General features: G+C 35.5%; 1 protein-coding gene across 5 annotated transcripts in view; it reads left to right on the top strand.

The window, feature by feature from the left end:
- Positions 1-16,828, top strand: part of LOC145509654 (uncharacterized) — a 641,798-nt gene that overhangs the window by 30,247 nt on the left and 594,723 nt on the right. For all 5 annotated transcript variants that reach the window (XR_014056278.1, XM_081498872.1, XM_081498873.1 and 2 more), the window contains exon 2: positions 11,293-11,348. The gene's annotated coding sequence lies outside the window, so the exon portion shown is untranslated. The remainder of the gene's footprint in view (positions 1-11,292; positions 11,349-16,828) is intronic.

Below are 16,828 nucleotides of genomic sequence, written 5' to 3' on the forward strand. Positions count from 1 at the left end.
TTTTTGTGCATAGATTTTTCTTGATTTCTTAAACTATGACTGGGCTACAAATATTTCTGACTTTATCATGTGGATGTGTAGTTTTCTCCTCTAGTTGTCTGCATCTCTTATTTAGAAATTGCTGCCGCAGTTACATGAATCAGAGTATTAAAAAAAAAACATACATTTCCAAAGCTAAAATACATATTCAGAAATACTTTGCTCTTACCATGCAGGACACTAACTGACTAATAACAATGATTGAAGCAAATTACTGTTAACACCTATTGAGTACCCTTAGCCAGTTTTGTTCTGAGAATTCACAAGTGAATTGAAGACTTTTCACTTTTTGCACTGATATTTCTTGGCTCCACTTTCTGTCCGAAACTGTGGTAATTTCTTAATGACCTCAAGTGGGGAGTGTCTGCTTTGGAAAACTGTTTTTCTCTGTTCATCCAGTATGTTCTGTATTTAACATTTTGTCTTTGTCTCATTGGTTCCAGAACCTGCTTATACCTTCTCCCTTTTACTGTGTTCTCTAAGATCACAGGCTATTTCCAGTGCATACCCTTGTCTAGTCACTCTTCCTGTGAATAAAGACTTGATTGCAGATTTTCCATTCTGGTTCGCCTGAGAGGTGACATATAGAGATTGTTCTTTGAAGCCTGGGTTCTGTGTTTGTCTGGTAACACAAGTCATGAATTGCAAACAAGATGACCTTAATATTCCTTAATTGTATCACTAGTCTTCATCTATAGATTTTCCACATATAGCTGAGGATATTTCTTGTTAAAAATTACTTCACAATTACCCTAACCACTGTACCCTCTTTCTGAAATGGGACTGGAGGCATGGAGCACTCAAACGAATTATCAGCTGAAACAACCCTCATGCACTTGACACATAAAAACACCTTCAAGTTCATGCTTCTGTCAATTCTTATACAAGGTATCCTTTACAACTAATTTTCACAGTGTGAGTATGATTGAGGGAGTAGAATCAAGCTTTCTTCCTATGAAAATTGACTTCCTTTCTGTTTTCATTTTTTTTACTGAAGTATAACATACATATTTAAAAGTACACAAATCACATGTGTATAGCCCAATACATTTTTACAAAGTAAACATGCCTCTGTAACTGCCAACAAAAGCAAGAAATTGAATATTCCCATTGCACAAGCAGTGCTTCTGCATGCCTCTAGTCAACCTGCCCCCACCAAAGATAATCCTTTATTTGTCTCTTTACTAAATTTTAAATAAAATCTCACAATATGTCAGGCTACTTTGTGTGTGTGTGTCAAGCTCCTCTTAGTCAACATTGTTTTTGAAATTAATCCATGTTTTAGTGAAGTAATAATTAGTTTATCTCAGTGGTATACAGAAAAGGTCAGAACACTTTTTCTGTAAAAAGTGGAAGTGTAGTCGCTCAGACATGTCTGACTCTTTTGTGACCGCTTGGACTGTAGCCTAGGAGGCGCCTCAGTCCATGGGATTTCCCAGGCAAGAATACTGGAGTGGGTTGCCATTTCCTTCTCCAGGGGATCTTCCCAACCCAGGGATCGAGCTGGTTTCTCCAGCATTGCAGGCAGACGCTTTACCTTCTGAGCTACCAAGGAAGCCCTTTTCCTGTAAAGGGCAGATAATAAATTTTGTATGCTTTGCAAGCCATACAGGTTCTGTTGTAACTATTCAAACTGCTGTTATATCACAAAAGAAGCTGAAGACCATATGCAAACAAAAGAATGCGATTGTATTCTAATAAAACTTTATTTACAAAAGCAAGGAGTAGGTCAGCTGTGTCAGCTGGTTTTAGTTTGCTGACTCAAATCTCCTTGAAGGTGGGCTGCCCAGTCCTGTCTAAGGCCTGATTTCTGAACTTGCGTAGCAGTTACTTGGCTGAGTGATGAGATGTGTGGCTCAAAAGGAGTAAAGCATACATCATAGACAAGGACCAAAGCAAAATAAGTCATTTTGGGGAGGTTTATCCTGCCAAGGTCTGGGTTGCTTTTGAAGACTGCTAAAAATAGTCTCATACAGAGTGAGTCCACTGCCAACTTGAAAGTAGTCAATAAAAAGTCTTTATAGAGTCTTATCAGAATAATAGACTGAAGATACCTCAGTATCTTTATAATTAACGAGTGCCTTTCAGTTTTTGAAAAGTTATATAATAAATCATATTGCTGTATTTGTTTGTAGATGTTGAATTAACACAAGACAGTTGTTTGTTCCATCATCCTGTTGTTGAGTTTGAAATATTTACATGCCTATGTTGACCATGATAATCTTTATCTGTTTTATGATTCATGTTACTTTTGATTTACTTTTATAATTGACCAGGTCACCCTAATGTAAACTTTCAACTTTTTTAAAAAGTCTAAAATAGTTTTTATTTTCACTATAGTTTTGCTTCATATCTTGGGGAATTCTAAGTCCTCTTTTTGTTGTGGTTCAGTGAGAGGCACTGAAGTCCTTTTATTAGTTCCATCACCCTAATATAAACCTTCAGCTTTCCTTAAAAGTCTAATGGTTTTTATTTTCATTATAATTTTGCTTCATATCTCAGGGGAAAGCCTGAGTCCTTTGTTTGTTGTTGTTCAGTCACTGCACTGGAGTCCTTTTTTTAGTTCCATATTATTTTAACTTTACTTTATCTTAAAATAATCTCAGTCACTGCTCTTCTAAAGTTTTAAAAATGATTTGAAAATGTCTGTATTAGAGATCAAAAACTTGAATATTTACCCATTTTCATAGTTACTTTTAAAGTACATCAAAGTATTGAATGACATATGAAAAACACTAAGCAGAGCTCATCATTATTATCTTTCTCTTTTATGAATAAATTACCAAGTGAATTATTCAAATTAAGTTTCATGAATTAATATCAAAGGATTAGTCTGTTCCTGACAATAGGTTAATAAATTGCAGAGTACGCTACAGAGACCTTACTTTTAAATAATAGGTATTATCTATTGTATTCTTAGATATAGGAATTTATTCTATGAATTCATTTCCTTAAAATCTCCTGAATCAAATGTAAAGATTTTGTTCATATTGCTTTGTGTTGCATGAAGGCTTATCTTTTCTTTTTAAATAATTTTCAAATGCACACATGACAAAAATTAACATGAATGAATTACCAGTTACCATCAATTTGCAAACATAATGTATTAAATGTAACAAAAGGTAGGCAATACAGTAAAATATCACTGAAAGCAGGATATAAAAATTAATTTGTTACTCTAAAAGTTATAAATCATAAAACAGTTGAAGAAATATAGCTTTTCAATGCAATCATATTTATCAGTAAATATTTACACTTTTATCTGTTAATGTAATCTCCTAAACATCTTGAATAATTTTTTTGTCATAAATGATTTAATAAACACTGCCATAAACATATTTATAAAACTTATGGAACAGATCCCAGTATTAACCAGCTTTTCCTATTCCTTTTTAGTTTTCTACTAGAAGACTGACTTGATGCTTCTTTACACAGTTTTATTTCATCTGTCGGAGAAGGCAATGGCACCCCACTGCAATACTCTTGCCTGGAACATCCCATGGATGGAGGAGCCTGGTAGGCTACAGTCCATGGGGTCGCTATGAGTCAGACACGACTGAGCGACTTCACTTTCACTTTTCCCTTTCATGCACTGGAGAAAGAAATGGCAACCCACTCCAGTATTCTTGCCTGGAGGATCCTAGGGACGGCAGAGCCTGGTGAGCTGCCGTCTGTGGGGTCGCACAGAGTCGGACACGACTGAAGCGACTTAGCATAGCGTAGCATATTTCATCTGTATCAACTCAGTTCAGTCAGTTCAGTTGCTCAGTCGTGTCTGACTCTTTGCGACCCCATGAATTGCAGCACACCAGGCCTCTCTGTCCATCACCAACTCCTGGAGTCTACCCAAACCCATGTCCATCGAGTCGGTGATACCATCCAACCATCTCATCCTCTGTTGTCCCCTTCTCCTGCCCCCAATCCTACTACCCAGCATTAGGGTCTTTTCCAATGAGTCAACTCTTCGCATGAGGTGGCCAAAGTATTGGAGTTTCAGCTTCAACATCAGTCCTTCCAATGAACACCCAGGATTGATCTCCTTTAGGATGGATTGATTGGATCTCCTTGCAGTCCAAGGGACTCTCAAGAGTCTTCTCCAACACAACAGTTCAAAAGCATCAATTCTTCACTGATAAGCTTTCTTCACCATCCAACTCTCACATCCATACATGACTACTGGAAAAACCATAGCCTTGACTAGATGGACTTTTGTTGGCAAAGTAATGTCTCTGCTTTTAAATATGCTATCTAGGTTGGCCATAACCTTCCTTCCAAGGAGTAAGCATCTTTTAATTTCATGGCTGCAATCACCATCAGCAGTGATTTTGGAGCCCAAAAAAATAAAGTCTGACACTGTTTCCACTGTTTCCCCATCTATTTCCCATGAAGTGATGGGACCAGATGCCATGATCTTAGTTTTCTGAACATTGAGCTTTAAGCCAACTTTTTCACTCTCTTCTTTCACCTTCATCAAGAGGCTCTTTAGTTCTTCTTCACTTTCTGCCATAAGGGTGGTGTCATCCGCATATCTGAGGTGATTGATATTTCTCCCGGCAATCTTGATTCCAGCTTGTGTTTCTTCCAGCCCAGCGTTTCTCATGATGTACTCTGCATATAAGTTAAATAAGCAGGGTGACAATATACAGCCTTGACGGACTCCTTTTCCTATTTGGAACCAGTCTGTTGTGCCATGTCCAGTTCTAACTGTTGCTTCCTGACCTGCATACAGGTTTCTCAAGAGACAGGTCAGATGGTCTGGTATTCCCATCTCTTGAAGAATTTTCCACAGTTTATTGTTATCCACACAGTCAAAGGCTTTGGCATAGTCAATAAAGCAGAAATAGATGTTTTTCTGGAACTCTCTTGCTGTTTCGATGACCCAGCAGATGTTGGCAATTTGATCTCTGGTTCCTCTGCCTTTTCTAAAACCAGCTTGAACATCTGGAAGTTCACGGTTCACGTATTGCTGAAGCCTGGCTTGGAGAATTTTGAACATTACTTTACTAGCATGTGAGATGAGTACAATTGTGCGGTAGTTTGAGCATTCTTTGGCATTGCCTTTCTTTGGGATTGTAATGAAAACTGACTTTTTCCAGTTCTGTGGCCACTGCTGAGTTTTCCAAATTTGCTGGCATATCGAGTGCAGCACTTTCACAGCATCACCTTTGAGGATTTGAAATAGCTCAACTGGGATTCCATCACCTCCACTAGCTTTGTTCGTAGTGATGCTTTCTAAGGCCTACTTGACTTCACATTCCAGGATGTCTGGCTCTAGGTGAGTAATCACACCGTTGTGATTATCTGGGTTGTGAAGATCTTTTTTGTACAGTTCTTCTGTGTATTCTTGCCACCTCTTCTTAATATCTTCTGCTTCTGTTAGGTCCATACCATTTCTGTATCAACTTAAAGTCGCTTAAGTTTCCAAATATTATTCCTGAGGGTTATAGACTTGGTATTTTGAGCTGTCCAGTTCTTACAGCAGCTTATAACTAAAACATAGAACAAAACCTGAAATCAAGGATTACTCTGGTAACTCACTGTCCCAGAATTCTACTTGCTTGCTGAGGTATACAAGGAGACCGTGCACTATCTAGTGCACTATATACCGTGCACTAGACATGGTGCATTGGAGGTGTCTCTGGACTTGCATTTCTGCTGACGGAGCTCAGAACATTTAGGAAGAGGCACTCAATGTTCCTGTATTCTGGGCTGATCCAACACCATCTCTGACATTAGTTAGTTAAAAGAATTTAATTTTGTTTCATTCATATGTTTAAGCACTTATTTCTTAATAAGATTATCTAATAATGGAAATAATGGAATATTCTTCTCTTTATGCATTTCTGAAATAACTTATCCAGGTGAAAAAGCCCCACAGGTAACTACCTTTTACTCTATTTAATTTTCTAAATAACACATAAAGATAAATATATTTTGGAAAAAAATATTTTTAGCTTTTATCTCTTTCATTATTTAAAAAAGAAACAATTCTTTCATTTTTTTTAATATAGATCCTGGCTGTCTTTATAATATATTTTATTTACTCTGCTCCACAATAGCCATTAAATTATTAATTCTCTCTGAAAGTAAAAGACCATGTTTGTTAAGCTAACATTGAAACAAAGATTGAAATTAAGTGAAAATATTGGAAAGTGTTAGCTAGTTGCTCAGTCATGTCTGACTCTTTGTAATCCCATGGACGGTAGCCCGCCTGGCTCCTATGTTTATGGGATTTCTCAAGCAAGAATACTGGAGTGGGTTGCCGTTTCCTTCTCCAGGGGATCATTCTGACCCAGGGATCGAACCTAGGTCTCCTGTACTGCAGGCAGAGTCTTTACCATCTGAGCCACCAGGGAAGCCAGGCTGACTTTAAAAATGAAATGACTTGTAACAGTTTGAGAAAAGACAGATGTGCAATATTTTGGAAGAAAAAATTACACTTAAGTATGTGGTACGTGCATGCTCAGTCACGTCCGACTCTTAAGACACCATGAACTGTAGCCTGCCCGGCTCCTCTGCCCATGAGATTTTCCAGGCACGAATACTGGAGCGAGTTGCCATTTCCTTCTCCAGGGGATCCTCCCGACCCAAGGATCAAACCCATGTCTCCTGCATTGCTGGCAGATTCATTAGCACTGAGCCATCTGGGAAGCTCCTAAGTATGTAGAAAGCAAGAAAAAAAATTTAAAAAATCATTTCCACATAGGTTCAAATACAGCATCTTTTTTGCAGGGAGTATGAATTAGTACTCCAAATATTTTTAAAAACATCTAAAAATAGGCTGGTATCCTTGTTAGTAATGACTGAAGTAAGCCAACCTTTGCTTTAGCTGTCATGAAAATTATTAGAGAATAATATCCCAGTTTGAGACCCTGTATTTTAATACTAGCAGAGAACAGCAATCATATTTAAAGACTTAACAGAAAAAAAGAGCTAGTTATATTAATCTTGGTGACAAAGAAAGAAAACACATATAGATGAACCTGAAATACAGGTTAAACAAAATAATTTCCTTGATCAAAAAACATATATTTGAATAAAAACACAAAGAATTCAACTAATTATTTATCACTTGTAGGAATTTGTCATTTCAGAAAATATGTATTTAATAAAACTAGCTTCATCTTTTTCATAGTTAAATATAACATTGACCTTAATGTGCTAGTTCGTTTAGTGGCAGAAACAATCTTATCAGTGCAAATAAATCAGTGAATTCTGAATTTTTTTTCAGTGAATGACATATTTCCTATTCTTCCTTTTTATTTGCTTGCACTTGAAGTGCTGGGTAATTTGAACAGAGAAGGGCAGCAGGCAATCATCATATTCTTTCACTACTGGCTTTGACTGACATTTCTATGTAACCCTTTTGTTTCCATGCAGGTCACTGTGCCTCCTGCCAATCCCAGAAAGGACCCTTCTTGGATCCCCTGGTCCTTTCACAGATGCTTCCATACTTCTTTAGCAGAAATCTTTAGATAATCTTTTATGGTACTCTAGGTCATAAGCAACCTGTGAGGTATCTCAGACCCTTTCTATCTCTCACTGATCCAGGGATGTATTTCTAGCTTTCTTTGGCTACAGAGGAACCTTGGGGAAGGTGCCTCCCGAGTTTTACACTGAAGGAGAAGCATCTGTCTTTTTGTCATTATTGTTTCATTTTTTCCATAAATAGATTCTAAAATTTAACCAGGATTCTAGCTTTTCCAAGTTGCGGATTAGTGAGTTGGTTTGGTAAAATAATAACTTCCCTCAGGGACAACAATACCTTTCTTTAAATCAATATTTTGCCCCTCCCTTGTCGATGCCTACTATTTCATTACTTTCAGTGAGATAAATTAGAATCTTACACCATTTTTCCAAATATTTATTTTTATGTCATAAACTTCATTCCTGAATTCCTTCTGATATTTTCTAACAGTCAGACGGCAGGCTGCAAAGACTCTAACCCTCCTTCTCCCTTCTCAAATCAAAAGACGACTAGCGACTTGCGCTCAGCGATATGCAAAAAAGGAAATAAATGACGAACAAGCGTGTTTTTCTCGGAAATGCAAGCTTAAAAATTTTTGAAGTTCAATTATATAATTGAACAGCATTAGGGAAAAAATAAAAGACTTGTCTCATTAGAGACAGAAAAGGCAATGGAAAAATCCAATATTCACTCATGAAAAGAAGAAATGAAGTCTTAACAGATTTGAATTAGAATGAAAGTTTCCTCAATGTAAAATTGGACATTTAAAAGATGCTATAGCTAACTTATTCAATAATTGGTAGATTACTGAAATATTTAAATCAATTGAAGTTAGGCATTAATCAAGGACTCTTCCAACATTGTTCCCTATCCAACATTATAGAGATATTATTACAGTGAGAAAAATAAAAAATAAAAAAAATAAACTTTGAAAATATTAACCTGTTTTCATTCAACATAATAGTTCACAGAAAATCTTAAAGGTTTACAGAGTTTGAGGTCAAAATTTAAAGACATTAATATCTCTGTATTATTAGCAATATACAATTGAAAGATAAAATTAAAAAAATTCTTTTTATTTTGACAGCAAATCATAGAAAGTCATATGCTTAGCCAGATTTACCAAAATATAAATGACCTTACTGAGAGAAATTAAGAACAAAAATATGTTACTGGTTTGAAAGAACATTCAATTCCAGTGAAAATAGCAGGCTGTTTTGTAGAAATTGAGAAGCTGAATCCAAAATTTACATATTTGGGAGGGCACTGATTTTGGATGATATGCTAGGATCAATAACCTCAGAAATGCAGATGACACCACCCTTGTGGCAGAAAGTGAAGAAGAACTAAAGAGCCTCTTGGTGAAAGTGAAAGAGAGTGAAAAAGTGGGCTTAAAGCTCAACATTCAGAAAACTAAGATCATGGCATCCGGTCCCATCACTTCATGGCAAATAGATGGGAAAACAGTGGAAACAGTGTCAGACTGTATTTTTTTGGGCTCCAGAATCACTGCAGATGGTGATTGCAGCCATGAAATTAAAAGACACTTACTCCTTGGAAGGAAAGTTATGACCAACCTAGACAGCATATTAAAAAGCAGAGGCATTACTTTGTAAACAAAGGTCTGTCTAGTCAAGGCTATGGTTTTTCCAGTAGTCATGTATGGATATGAGAGTTGGACTATAAAGAAAGCTTATCAGTGAAGAATTGATGCTTTTGAACTGTGGTGTTGGAGAAGACTCGTGAGAGTTCCTTGGACTGCAAGGAGATCCAACCAGTCCATCCTAAAGGAGATCGTTCTGGGTGTTCATTGGTAGGATTGATGTTGAAGATGAAGCTCCAATACTTTGGCCACCTGATGCAAAGAGCTGACTCATTTGAAAAGACCCTGATGCTGGGAAGGATTGGGGGCAGGAGGAGAAGGGGACGACAGAGGATGAAATAGTTGGATGGCATCACTGACTCAATAGACATGGGTTTGTGTAGACTCCGGGAGTTGGTGATGGACAGGGAGGCCTGGCGTGCTGCGGTTCATGCGGTCGCAAAGAGTTGGACACGAGTGAGCGACTGAACTGAACTGATGCTAGGATCATTCCCTGGGGTCACCCTAAGTACACACTTTACCCTTTTGTTCTTCACAGACAGAATACTACACCAGATGATTTGAAGAAAGAATTAGTGTGTGCATACTTAAACAACTCCCTTTAAGACTTTACAAGCCTACCAATTCAAAGACATATTTTCTTTTATTTCTAAACTGGATCAACTTAATTATGATTTGACAGTGTTGTAACTCCAAAGTTACTTGCAAATATCTTCTCTGTATTTTCTTGTTCTCAATAAGGTTGTATAGAATGTGATTACTACAACTCATAAATACTGTTAAAATTAAGAAAGTAAATGTTCCTATGGTCAGAGTACTTTGGGGTAAAAAAAAATCTTCAACATTTGAGAGTTTGTATTTGATAGGCTATTAATTTTTAAAATTTCCTTAATATTTGAACACAGATATTGTTCAAAAAGGTGCTTAAAATCAGAGAGAATGCTACATTTTGAAAGATAACTAATTAAAAGTTAATAAAATTTATTCTAAATGTGGTGGTTTAGTTGCTAAGTCATGTCCGACTCTTGGCATCCCCGTGGACAGTAGCCTGCCAGGCTCCTCTGTCCATGGAATGTTCTAGGTAAGACTACCACAGTGGGTTGCCATTTCCTTCTCCATATTCTAAATGTAACAGTTTGCAAAATTAGCACAACATTGCAACTCAACTATATTTCAATAAAAATAAAAGTAACATTTAAAAAAGATTATTAACTGAGCACCTTCTAATGCTCACATATAGTTTTAGACCCTGGGCTTCAACTAGTGGAGTGTGTTTAATTGAAGGAGATGAACCTTATTTATTCTTTAACTCAAGCTTTTAACTCACTTGCCAAATAGAGCTATTTTTCCAGATAACTTAATCAAACCATACTTTTTAGTCATAAGCTTAATCATAACCTAATGTGGATAGAAATGCAGACCATGTGAGGCAATACAAATATATCCCCCCAAATGAAAGTATATTTTGGAAAAAGTTCACGCTGTCTTCTCTCTCTGAATTTCACTTAACACCAGTAACATCTCTGTATTTTCAATATTTTCAATTGTTTCAAGGTATAGCTTTTATATTTACCCAACTAACTGGAGAAACATCTTAAAAATGTGTTTATTTTTTATTTTATTCAATGAACATGACACTGAAAGATTAGAAGTGAGCAACAGCATCCTGCTAATCTAAAAAAATAAGGATAACTTTGGTGGGAAAAATCCGGTTGGTTACTCAAGCTCAGAAAACAGCATTTTTACCACAAAAATTCATGAAGGTATTCTTTAAACAGATAACACGCATAGTTCCACTCAAGTTTTTCAATATTTTCCATAATTTGAGTAAATACATATCTAATAAAGGATATGTGTGTAAATATGGATTTTAATTTCATATTGAACTGCATCACTGACTTTGAATGTTCATGTGATCACCTGCTCAGGAATTTCTGGTTATCTCATTTGAGAGCTTTTGACCTATGAAACTTATTAGACAAAGCTGAGTCATGTGGCCCAAAGTGGCAGTATAAATTAATGTTCTCATAATGATCATTGGCTTAATCACATTCATAATTTAAGAAGTCTTGTGTCAGCTTTTACCAACGCATTTAGAGCTATGACAGTGGCAGTTATGGTACAGTGTTTGATTAGTAATTTCTAACAAGCTCACTTTTTCCTTTCATTTTTTTCTTTACAGATTTCCATTAGACATTTGGGATTTCTTCCAATAACAAATGGCGAAACATTGTAAAGGTAATAAAGATAAACAAATGTATTCTTTACTATTGTATCCATGTATTATATCAGTCAAATTTTCCATTATTAATTAGTGATTACATAAACAACATTATATATACACTTAAGTAGATAATTAATCAAAAAACTAAATACATAAAGAAATGTTAGTGTCATCCATCAAGTACATACTGTCAGACACTCTGTTAAGTGCTTAATATATAGTGTGTCTAATTCTCACAGTGACTCTACAAGGTTAATGAGAAATCTCATTATATATAAGAAAAATGCTTGAGCAGTTAATAGAAGCTTGAGTCTACACAGCTAACATGGGGAAAAGGGCCAATTAAAACCAAATCTTTTGGCCTCAAATCTTGTTCTTCCCTAATGCTATGTTTCTATCAGGTCAAAAAGTAACTGATTAACTGTTTTACATGTTTTATTTTACTGAGAACAAGGTTTCCAAAGTCCAGTATATGTTCACAGAAATTAGAAGCCAAATTTTGATTTTGCATAATGATGAAAGGACACTAAGTGTGGTACTCTTTTCCTTGGCAGTATGAAAATTAGTCATTCCTACTGTGATCCCCCAGATTGGTAGCCTTCTTCCATCTTCCCTGATAGTTCAGTTGGTAAAGATCTGCCTGCAATGTAGGAGACCTCAGTCTGATTCCTGTTCAGGAAGATCCCCTGGAGAAGGGATAGGCTAATCCCTCCAGTATTCTTGGACTTCCCTGTGGCTCAGCTGGTAAAGAATCCACCTGCAATGTGGGAGACCTGGGTTCAGTCCCTTTCCCTGGAGAAGGGAAAGGCTACCCACTCCAGTATTCTGACCTGGAGAATTCCATGGACTGTCTAGTCCATGGGGTCGCAAAGAGTCAGACATGACTGAGTGAGTTTCACTTTCTATTTTTTTTTTTTTATTTACAACTCCACTACATAAAACCAACACACACCCTACCCACTCCCAAAATGGCCTTCATAAGAAATGCCTGTTAACAAATGCATTTTACCTTTTCCTATCTTCTAAACTTTCTACTCAGTTGCTTCTGTTTTGAACTTTGCTAACAGGGTTTGGGCCTCCTGTGATGGAGGGTTGGTAGAAAAATGAGAGGAAGAGAAATTACAGAAAGTGCTGGTGTATTCTATAGAGAAAAGTTGAGTGAGCAAAGGAAGAGCTAGAAATTCTTAGCATACAGAATGTATGAAAGCAGATGAAGTTCAGGGAGTGAGATGAAAGCTCTGAGATGTCTGTTTCTAGGCGCTGGACAGTTAAAATCTTAGATACTTGGAAGGAGAAAGAATTTGTGAGTTAAGAAACAAGGATTGAAAAAAAAAGTTTTTATTTTGTATAGGGGTATAGTGAAAGTGAAGTTGCTCAGTCGTGTCCAACTCTCTGCGACCCCATGGACTGTAGCCTACCAGGCTCCTCTGTCCATAGGATTTTCCAGGCAACAATACTGGAGTGGGGTGCTATGAACAGGGGTATATCTGAGCCGATTAACAATGTTCAGGTGAACAGCAAAGGGACACAGTCACACATATACATACACATATACATATACATATTCACGTATCCATTCTCCCCTAAACTCCCGGCCCATTCAGGCTGCCACATAACATTGAGCAGAATTCCATGTGTGATACAGTAAGTCCTTGTTGGTTATACATTGAAAATACAGCAGTGTGTACATGTCCATCCCACACTCCCTAACTATCCCTTCCCCCAGTCCTTTACCCTGGCACCCATAAGTTGATTCTCTAAGTCTGTGAGTCTGTTCCTGAGAGAGAGATTTTTATAAGTTCCAGGATTACACATTTGGTTCTCTTAGTCTCAAAGCTCTTGCCTAACTCTTTTATGGGTCAAGAAATTGTTCATTTTCCCAGTGGCAATGCTTACTCCATTTTGTATACCTGAATCTGTCAACCATAACTCAAAGAGCCTGGCTAACAAGTATATTTTGTAATATCTCTGTTAGAGGGCAGAGGATGCCTACATCTCAAATCCTAAAGAGAAAAAAAAAAGTTGTATCTGGTTATCGTTACTGTCAATACCCTAGCATATGAAAGATGGAGATGAGTTACCTCACTGACCGAGGAGGCAGCAGTGAAAAAAATCTGTTTGGCTGTCCTAAATCAGTGCTATAGGTGGAAAGTAGCAGAATTTTTTGAATCACTGCTCAGATGTCTATAACTGAGTGATCAGCAGAAAGCTAAATACCTGTGCTGGTTAGATCTGATACTCTTACTATCTGCTAAAATTAAGAAATTAAATACTACTACTACTATGAACAGAGTAAATACTACTATGAACAGAGCCCTTTAGAGTAAAAACTTTTTTCAACATTTTGAAAGTTTTTATCTGTCTAATTGTTAACTTATTTCATCATTTGCTATATAACATTTCAACAAAGGATATTCTTAGAAAATGATGCTCAATATGAGAAAACAAAATGACATTTTGAAAGGCAACTAATAATACATTAGTACTATGTATTAATTTTACTGAATTATGATACTTTATTACAAATTTCTTCTCTGTAGGGGATTCCACCCTTTTTTTTACAGACTTGTCTTAAAAATACTTATGAATGTATATGATAGCAAAGGAAATATCTCCCGATCTATAGTTTAAAAAAAAAGTCTTAAAATAATCCCTTTCATCCTTAACATAGTATATTTTGTTGACTCATTTGAAGTCAAAGTCATTAACTCTGGGGATCTTGATTTAGAACGGTAGCCTTAGATAAAACGCCTGACACAGAACACTTGGAGGGCAGGAGCAGCACTGTCTTTGGGATAACTCAAGCAGTCTGGGTGCAGATGTGGCAGAGATGGAACATTTGCTTTGTCTCATCTAGTGTGGCCTATTCATTCGCTATCATATAAGTGGTGACCAAAACATAATCTTCAGTTGTTTTCAGAGGAAACACAAAGAAATATATTTTGAAGCACTCAGTAAAATGGGAATGTCACATTAGCCTCATTTTCAAGTCCAGTAAGAGTAAAATATCATAGAATCTTCCATAAGACACTCGAAAAAGCACAAGCTTTATGAACAAGGTTGATAACAATAATTTTCTTTTGGCTGAAAGTAATATAAAGTTCACCAAACAAAGCTATGTTTTTAGTGCATTAAAATAACACAGACACTCTGGTTCATTGAATGCCCTATATTCAGCTAATTAATTGGGACAAACCACTTAAGAAAAAAAAAAAAAAACAGTGTGCTTAACATTATTTTATTTCCTTTTAGTTATGCTTCAAAGACATAATGATAAAAAGGTTTTCTAAAAGCAAGGTGGTTAATTACTAGGGTTGTTCTGCTCTGAGATCACATTTAAACTGCAATTACTCTAAAAGCAAGATTATAGCTACTACAGTTGCCAGTTCTAAACCTGTATCAGCAGGAAGGTTTTATGAGTATTAAATGGATTGTGACTTCACTCTTTTCTCTAATTATTTTGTTTATTTGGGAAAGGAAGGTAATCATAAAATTAAATATCTAATCACAGAGGCTCAACTGACAAATGGCTAATAAGCTATTTTGTAGACTAAAACAATCTTACAAATGTACTTGGTCCTAAAAAAAATAAATGTCTCTGTTGTATCTCTCACACTTTAATGCTATTTTAGCAGAACAAGATTCTGTCTTTAAAAAATAGGGAGGAGAAAATACAGTTATAGTAATTCTATTTTCAGGGTGTCCATGATGTTCTGTGACAGACCTAACTGCACTGATTTCATAGAAAATTTCTTTCACCTGACTGGACGTATAATAAAGTTCTTACTCCCAATTCAAATTTTATAGTATTTTCTTTATGATATGCAACATGGTAGGATATGAAGGAAAAAATGTCATATTAAGAAAAGGTCAGTAATCTCTCTCTCTTACATTATAAAAAAGGAAAATGTCAAGGAGAGCACACTAACACCGCCACACCATAGGGAGAGTCTTACCTAACTTAGACTCCACAATTCTGGGTTCTTTTACTGTGTTTTAATATTAATTGTAACTTTGAGTTTATTTGTATCTATTGTGTGTTTGGTGGAAATGTTCTGTTAAATGGTCTACAACTACACTTTGCAACATGGTCAGTGATGTCTTAGTGACAGCTTGAAATCTGCCATGGTGATTATTTATATCACAAAAAGTAACAAATGGTACAGATAAAGGCTTGATTCATTGTCTTGGATGTCCAGACTTTCAAAAGTGACAATAATGCAAAATTAAACTCAAAAGTGTATCCTGTCTGTAACTAGTGCCTTGTAAACAGCACAAAACTTTAAGAAAATGTTCTTCCAACATTAAAAAAAACTATCATTTAATTTAGTAAAGAAGATGTTTCTATCATAGACAGAAGAGTGAAGTTGGGACATATGCTTTTTCTTACACTTCTGTCTTAAACAAAAATATCAACAGACATTATTAGAATTATACTTGTTCATCGTTTGCAATTATAGTTTGGCTCTAGAAACAATAATTTGGTAAAAAACAATGATGTCATTTAATAAGAAAAAATTGGGTTTGTGGAATTTATTGTTTTATATAGCTTAGTGTTAAAATTTAGTGTTACTTAAAATTATCTTCTACATATATTATATATCAATAAAGTCTACAACATAAATTATAAATATATAGATTATACATGTATACATATGTTTGTGAAGGGAGATTGTTGAACGTTTAGCAGCACACTGCTGATTCTAACATACTGTATCAATAATTATGTAAGATATGAGAATATAAAAACCTCACTTAAAAGACAAAGATGGCCACAGTTGATTCAAAATAATGCAGAGCTTACTATACACTTCTTCTAAGAGATTCATCTTACACAGTTACACAAAAAATATTGAAAGTAAAAATATGTTCAAAAAAACATAATATGCAATACTTAAAGTATTATAGTATCAGATGGAACAGATTTGAATGAAAAAAAGTACTATTTGAGAAAAGGAGGAGATTTTCATAATATGAAAATAGTCCTGCTTCCTGAATTTAAATGTACAATTAAATGCAACAAACAATATACTCATAAAATACAAAAGAAAAAAATGGCAAAACTAAAATGAGAACTATACAATCCTCAAAAATAGACTATTTTAAGACACTGTTCTCAAAAACTGATAATGAAAATTCAGAAAAAAATCAGTGAGGATATAAGAGATTTGAACAATAGCATGGGCATAACTGGCGCAATTGGCTGTATAGTTAACAGAAAATTTATCAGTAGTAGAAAAAAACATTATATAGATACACAAGCGACTTTTACTATAATATACTATAGTCTAAGCCAAAAATCAAGTCTTATTGAAAGTGAAAGGATGAAAATTTATGTATAGAACATATTCTCTGATAACAAAGGAATTAATATATAGATTCAAAAATATTTCTAGAGTATGATCATATGCTTGGAAATTTAAGAACAATACAATTGCAAATAAGTCAGAGATCAAAAAAGAAAATGGAAATAAATTTTTTTGCTAGTCTGCCA

Source organism: Giraffa tippelskirchi, chromosome 6 (assembly GCF_054371585.1).
Source record: "Giraffa tippelskirchi isolate mGirTip1 chromosome 6, T2T-mGirTip1v1.2.pri, whole genome shotgun sequence".
NCBI classification, from domain to species: Eukaryota; Metazoa; Chordata; class Mammalia; order Artiodactyla; family Giraffidae; genus Giraffa; species Giraffa tippelskirchi.